General features: G+C 53.6%; 1 long non-coding RNA gene across 1 annotated transcript; it reads left to right on the top strand.

Moving 5' to 3' along the window:
- The first annotated feature begins 6,077 nt into the window (after positions 1-6,077).
- Positions 6,078-7,243, top strand: LOC141993317 (uncharacterized). The gene is made up of 3 exons (XR_012640814.1): positions 6,078-6,190; positions 6,898-6,948; positions 7,168-7,243. It is a non-coding gene; the product is annotated as an uncharacterized LOC141993317 (long non-coding RNA).
- The last annotated feature ends 340 nt before the right edge of the window (positions 7,244-7,583 follow it).

The following is a 7,583-nucleotide window of genomic DNA, read 5'->3' as shown; positions in this document are numbered from 1 at the left end:
GAGAGTGATGGGTCATCCTTCAGGATAGGTTGTAGATCCTTGATGATGCTTTGGAGAGGTTTTAGTTGAAGGTGATGGAGAGTGGCATTCTGTTATTTTCTTTGTTGGTCCTGTCCTGTAGTAGGTAACTTCTGGGTACTCTTCTGGCTCTCTCGATCTGTTTTTTCACTTCAGGAGGTGGGTATTGTAGTTGTAAGAATGCTTGATAGAGATCTTGTAGGTGTTTGTCTGTGTCTGAGGGGTTGGAGCAAATGCGGTTGTATTGTAGAGCTTGGCTGTAGACAGTGAATCGTGTGGTGTGGTCTGGATGAAAGCTGGAGGCATGCAGGTAAGCATAGCGGTCAGTAGGTTTCCGGTATAGGGTGGTGTTTATGTGACCATCGCTTATTAGCACCGTAGTGTCCAGGAATTGGATCTCTTGTATGGACTGGCCCAGGCTGAGGTTATCAATACAGCGCAAGTAGAGTTAGCGGTATTAGGGGACGAGAGCTGAGGAAGCGTTGTTCTAAGTCAGCCATAAAAATGTTGGCATACTGTGGGGCCATGCGGGTACCCATAGCAGTGCCGCTGATTTGAAGGTATACATTGTCCTCAAATGTGAAATAGTTATGGGTGAGGACAAAGTCCCAAAGTTCAGCCACCAGGTTTGCTGTGACGTTATTGGGGATACTGTTCCTGACGGCCTGTAGTCCATCTTTGTGTGGAATGTTGGTGTAGAGGGCTTCTACATCCATAGTGGCCAGGATGGTGTTTTCAGGAAGATCACCGATGGATTGTAGTTTCCTCAGGAAGTCAGTGGTGTCTCGAAGATAGCTGGGAGTGCTGGTAGCATAGGGCCTGAGGAGGGAGTCTACATAGCCAGACAATCCTGCTGTCAGGGTGCCAATGCCTAAGATGATGGGGCATCCAGGATTTCCAGGTTTATGGATCTTGGGTAGCAGATAGAATACCCCTGGTCGGAGTTCTCGGGGTGTGTCTGTGCGGATTTGTTTTTGTGCTTTTTCAGGGAGTTTCTTGAGTAGATGGTGTAGTTTGTGGCTATGCGCACTTCCGTCTGGGGCTAGTTACGTCTGAGCCGCGTAGGGAGCAGTTCGTACTCTTTCCCGGAGCGGGCACTGGTGCACATACACGCTAGCCGGTTCATTACAATGTGTTTGACAACCACACACTAGTGTGCATTGTGGAGTTGTGAATTTCAAGTATTCTACACGTTTTTCATTTTGGATAGGTAATTACAATGGTGATGCAAAGGATGACAACCTAAAGCCGAATGGCAGCATTGCAGGAGATTCCACGGAGCTTGGAGAGAGCTGGCTGGTGGCAGAGAATAACACCATGTACGTACAGAAGGACGCTAATCAGGGGGTCTGTGCTACAAAAGCTCTAGGAAAGCGTGCTGCCTACTCAGCCACAGGGCGCCCATCCAGGGCTCCACCACCTCGGCTCCTCCTGGGGCTGAGCACAACCATCCTCTCCCGTACACCCAAGAACCCCCTCCCCAGCTGAGCATAAGCAGGCGGTGAGTGGCTGGCCTGCTACCATCTGCCTTCGGAGGTCTGCTGTCCCCCAGTCCAGGAAGACCTGCTGGTGGGTGGGAGGTCACCTGCTGTCCCAGTCTGGAGCCGGACCGATCCACTGGTTCCCGCAGCAGCGTGTTCCACCCCTAATTCAACTCCGTCTGAGTGGTGGACCACCCCAAGGTGCCCAGTGCGGGAATGGGAGCCCCCTCCTGTGGTGGGGGAGGTGGGGGCAGAACGCAGCCTTTCAGGGAGCCTGGATTCCGCTCTGTGGCTGGAATCAAGTCATGCCTGCTGGGCAGACGTGGCATCGTCCTGTCCAGATCTGGCCCGGGGAGATAAAGAAACGTTCATCAGAAGCTTTTCTCTCTCTTGCCAGATGCTCCCCTGACCAAGTGCTGGTCTGTGACCCCCAGCTGGAGAGTGAAGCGAGGGAGGACACAGCCTGCGGCATGATCACCGACCCGACAGGTACGATGCCCGTGGCTGAGTCCTAGGCGAGCTGATTGAAATCACTCCCAATGACAGCCTGCCCTTGCCTCCGTCCCGACCTCGCTCCCTGGGGCCACGGCCCCGAGTCCCCAGTGATATGTGTATGGCCCCCAGTGCCAAAAGCTGAACTAGAAGCCCCAGGAGTTGCCCTGAGTTACCTGCTCAGACTGGATCGTGCACTGAGATGGCACCAGGATGTGAGGATTATTTGGGCATTGCACTTCGAGGGCCTCGTTCTGCCGCTCCTGCCCGCACAGAGCTCCCATTAACTTGCACTCTGCTGCAGCAGAGACATAGTGCGGTGGTCCCCACTGCCCGCTTTTTAACAGGGGTATCTGAAGTGCTTTAGGCCTTTCCTCCTCCAGAAACAGTAACTACCAGGGCGTTGCTAGCTCTCTATCAAGAACAAATGTGTCCGCTTTGAGTGACGTTGTACTTACCCTGCAAATGGTAGAGACAGGCCTAAGCCAAACTGAGCCAACTCTCATCAGTGTTTGGGTGTATTCATCTCCAGGTTTGGTCTGGCTGAGTCTAGCGAGCTGGTCAGCCTACACTGGCCAGGGAGCACTGACTCCTTGCCATGACAGGGGATGGTTAGTGGCACCGCTAGGCTTCTTCCATCTTCCCTTCGGTGATTCTGTTTCTTTCCTGACTTAACGTAGGTATCTTCAAGGACTGTCACACCAAAGTGGCTCCAGAGATTTTCTTGGAAAACTGTGTTTACGACATGTGTCACACTAAGGAGCCGACAGTGTCCTTATGCAATGGGCTGCAGGCTTATGCAGAGTCGTGCACAAATGCTGGGATCTGCAGAGAATGGAGAAATAATACTTTGTGCCGTGAGTGTTGTAATTGATCTCTATTAAGTTCTGGAATTCAACTTTCATCATGCAAGAAGCTCTTAAAATTAGAGCTTCCTGTATTCCCTGATGGCATGCACTTTCCTCTTCTCTCATGCTTTGAGGGTGGTCTCTCCGTTCTCTTGCCCTGAGTCTGGTCCAGTTCTACACTGGATCCTGCCAGGTTAGGTACAATATTCAGACTGAATCTGTCCTAGCCTCACAAAGCATCTAAGTATTAATTTGTCCGAATTTAGCGCTGGTAAAATAAGAGCGCCTGAGAGGTTGAAATGCTCTGTTTATCCAAAGAGCGTCTCCAGTCTGGGGAGCTGCCGTGCAAGCAACGGTAGCCGCGACTCGAGTGAAACTCCCCACAGTCCCTTCTATTTGTAATTGTTAGGAAGGAATGTTAGGTCCTTGTGAAAGGTACTAGTCTGGCAGTTTTAGAGGAAGAGGGTCTGTGTCTTTGCTCACGTCCACTGGTGCGAATCAGCAGTATCCACTGAAGTCCATGGAGGTACTCCAGTGTAAAGCTGGAGTCAGCCAGAGGAGAATCAGGGCCACCATTGCTCCATTAGCCCATAGAACAGCTGCTGCCCAGGAAGCAGCAGGGCGACCTTCCCCCACCTTGTGTGCACGGGGTGCATGAGCTCTGTTCTGGAGAGGTTCTATCGAAGCAATAAGCGGTCCCCATTGGAAGGGCCTTCTTGGAACCGAGCCACGTGCCAGCAAACTCAGGATCCTGTCTCTGACGGCCCCCATCACCAGCTGCTTCAGAGGAAGGTGCAAAAAACCCTGCAGTAGGAAGACTTGGGGCATTGTGCCCCCACTAAAGTCTCCTCCTTATCCCTAAATTGTTCGTATGATTTCTTCTGTATATTCGAGCAGCACCTACGGACCCCAGCTGAGATGGGGGCCCATTGCTCGGGGTACTGTCTAAACAACAGAGGACAGCCCCTGCTCCGAAGCCCCATTCCACTCTGTCTAGGCAAGACAGGCGCAGGCTGTGGGAGGGAGTAAGACACAAGCAGAGTGAGCAGGGGTCTGGATTGTAAATGACCTGGGCCTGCCGGGATTGGGTTGGTTGGTTTGGTTTGTCGGGAGGGATTAGCTGCAAAGGGAGGAGGACGGGAGAGGGGACAGTGAAGGGAGGAGGTAGGGGCAGAGGGGAAGGCCAGGTGTGCGGAGGGCTGGGGAAGTGAGGAGACTGGGAGGGAGTGAACGGCCAACCAGCAGAAGGACAGGACTCTCCAGAGTCAGAGCGTGGAAAGCCACTGGACACCGGTGACCCATCTCGGCTGCTTTCCACGGGCCACCAGCCAGCTGTGCGCTGCGAGAGACAAGCCACCGGAGGCGCGTTTCAGCCGACGTCCACGTCAATAGGTGAAAGGCTGGACTTGTATCCTGTTGCCTATTTCCGATCCCTGGATACAACCGGTCCCCGACCAGGCATCATTAGTCTGTCTGTCTGTCTGTCCTTCCCTGCACAAAGGGTTTCCACTCTGTGCCTGGAGAAAAACCTCAGCACAGAGCAGTCACCATATGCAGAGCATTCTAACCACCCTTTGCTGTCCTGGAACAAAGAGGGGAAGTTTCAAGAGAATTGCTTTGGGATCTTTTCCTTTCAGTGATGTGGGTTTTTCTTCTCACTTGCAGCAATCTCCTGTCCGGGAGGAAGCCAGTACAAGAGCTGCGGGAGCAGGTGTCCTTCCACCTGCGTGACTCCCTCTGCGTTTAGCCCTTGCAGCTCCTTACCAGTGGAAGGCTGTTTCTGTAACGAAGGCTACGTTCTGAGTGGAGACACCTGTGTGCTGGAGAGCCGCTGCGGTTGTGTGGATGGAAACAACCACTATCATCAGGCAAGTTACCCTGCGCACCTAGACACAGATACAGCAACCCCCAGATTCTTTCACTGTGACTGTAACTGATCATAATTAATGAAGAGAGACTAACTTCCTCTGGGCTCAGGTCAGTGGGTTGTGTGGATCTAATTGTTCATGTAAATAATAACCATTCCTAGCCTTGTCAAGAGCAGATCTCAAAGCACTTTACCAAGGAGGTCGGTATCATTCTCTCCAGTTTACGGAAGGGGAAACTGAGGCACCGAGCGGTCAAATGGCTTGCGTAAGCGCATCCAGCAGGCCAGTGCTGAGACTAGCACGCAGGTCTCAAGTGTCCCAGTCCCGGACACCTCCTCCTGGGCCACAGTGTCTCACTAGGGAGGGAGCTCGTAGCATGGAAAGTATCAAAGGCATTGAACTGTTCCCAACTCCTTTGATTATCCAGTAGGGCAGGAGTTTTGAAACTTTTGTTTTGGTGAGCCAGTTGAAGAAAATTGTTGATACCAGTGATGCAGCGGAGCTGGGCCTGAGGGGTTTGGGGTGTGGGAGGGTCTTAGGGCTTGAGCAGGGGATTCGGGTGTGGGGCTGAGGGCTGCGGAGTGGGGCCGGGAATGAGGGGTTCAGGGTGCGGGATGGGCCTCTGGCTGGGGCAGGGGGTTGGGGTGCGGAAGAGGTCACGTCTCTGAGCTGGGGGTGCAGGCTCTGGGCTGGGGCTGGGGGCTGTGGGGTGCAACAGAGGGCTCCGGATTTGGGGGTGGCTCAGGATTGGGGCAGGGGGTTGGGGTGTGGCAGGGACTCAGGGCTCTCGGCTGGGGGTGCAGGCTCTGAGTTGGGGCCGGGGATAGAGGGTTTGGGATGCAGGGTATGGGGGGGGGGGCGCTCAGGGCTGGGGCAGGGGATTGGGGCACGGGGTTCGGACAGGGGCTTACCTCCGGAAGGTCCTGGTGAGCCGCGGAGCTGGGGTGCAGAGGAAGGCTTCCCGCCTGTCCTGGCACCGCAGACCACACTGGGCCCCAGAAACATCCAGAAGCATGTCTGGCTCCTCGGAGGAGGCGCGCCAGCGGCTCTGCGTGGCGCTCGCCCGCAGGCATCGCCCCCCACCCCCACACTCAGTTTGTGGGGGCGCTGCGCAGTGGGGGAATGGGTAGGGACTAGCCGGCCTGAGCCGAAAACACCGCCGACGGCACTTCAACAGCCCGGTGGGGGGCTGGCCAGAGGTGCCACGACCCAGCGCCTTCCATTCCGTGACCCAGGACTGGGTCACGACCCAGAGTTTGCAAAGCACCGCACGTGGGTGACGCTAGTCGATAGACTTGATACGATTATCTAGTCAAGTGCTTCTCCTTTCTCTCACAGCTGGGTGAGAGCTGGTTCACCCACCACGCCTGCACTGAGCGCTGCACCTGCAACAGCAATAACAACATCACCTGCACAGGCTGGGCGTGTGGACCGCTGGAGATCTGCGGTGTTCAGGACGGGGAGCTGGGTTGTTACCCCCTTGGTGAGTTCTCCCTGAAAAAGGTTCCACGTGTGAGTTCAGTAATCAGACGCTTCTGGTCCAGAAGGACTTTTTCCAGATACTTTATCCCTTATGCGATGGCACAGGAAGGAGCTGACGGCTGATTCTTGCCAGTGCAAAGAGACATTCAAAGACAAATCCCCTATCTTGCAATCACGGAGCTCCCTCCCCTGCAGTGGGAGTGGAGCTGGCATAGACCTTTGCAGGACCACTGGAGTTTGGCCTGAGTAGGGAATGCAGAATCAAGCCCCAAATCACCCAATGCCACAAATGCAAACATTGAACTCAAAGGGGTTGATTTAGGAAAATACCAATGGGCTGTGAGGGGGGGAGGCAAATTAAAAACTACCAGGAGTCTAAATTGCTCTCGCAAAGTACTCGCGTGCAGGGGTAGACACAGGTCATCTGCACGGTGCAGAGAGCCCCCAGGAGCAGGAACACGTCTCCGTTTTCTGGCACAGCTACCAGGTCGCAGGCGTTTTGCATAACAGGCGTCTCTGAGGATGACGTGTCTCTGGATGCTGGTTGCTGGTTGGGTACATGTCATGTGCTCTGTGTTTCTAGAATCACATTTCTCACACATGGTCATCTGCAGTCTAATAAAGAGCTTCCGAGGGTTATCCTATGGCACTTTTCATAGAACAGCATGACCAGCCTCTCAACGTCAATGTCTTTGTATCTTTTTCCAGTAGGCGCCTCGACGACTTCAAGTCCAACCACAGTAGGCCCCAGTCCATCAGGTAAGGTGGATCTCTCAGTGCGTCCTCAATCTCCTGGACATTTCTTGGTGGGCTGTGAACTCGGTGGCTGGGTGCAGATGAGGTTTCAAAGAACGTAACATCTGGAAGGCAGAACGGTTCATTTTGGAGAAGGGTCCCCAGTTCCCACCGTGTATGTTACTGAACCTCACGCTGGGTTCCTGGTTCTCACCAACCAATGCTGTGATCATCTCTTGTTAGAGTCTACAACAGTGCAAGGAACAAGCCCTGCTTCGGAGACCACTCCGCCCCGCCCAATTAGCACCACAGGTAAATCTGCTAGGAGACTGTGGCTGAGAATAAATCCTTCTCTCTACTCACAGAGGAGGGCTCGGGTTGAGGGGGTAAAGACACGTTCCATCTCTTTATCGTGAAGCGTTATTAGAGCTATTGCGTTTTGAGATATGCCATGCGCTCAGTGTTTCTCGAATCACATTTCTCCTCATCACATGATCATTTCCAGTCTAAGAGGAAACTGTACAAGAGTCGTCCTAGTCTACTCTTCACAGAACAGAGTGACCAACCCCTTCATGTTATTTCCTTTGTATATTTTGCCAGGAAAATCCCCGACCACAGCAACTCCAATGACAGCAGAGCCCTCTCAGACAGGTAACGTG

The sequence above is a fragment of the Natator depressus genome, chromosome 9 (genome assembly GCF_965152275.1).
Source record: "Natator depressus isolate rNatDep1 chromosome 9, rNatDep2.hap1, whole genome shotgun sequence".
Lineage (NCBI taxonomy): Eukaryota > Metazoa > Chordata > Testudines > Cheloniidae > Natator > Natator depressus.
The sequence above is the reverse complement of the archived record's forward strand: the minus strand, read 5'-3'. Positions and strand labels throughout refer to the sequence as shown.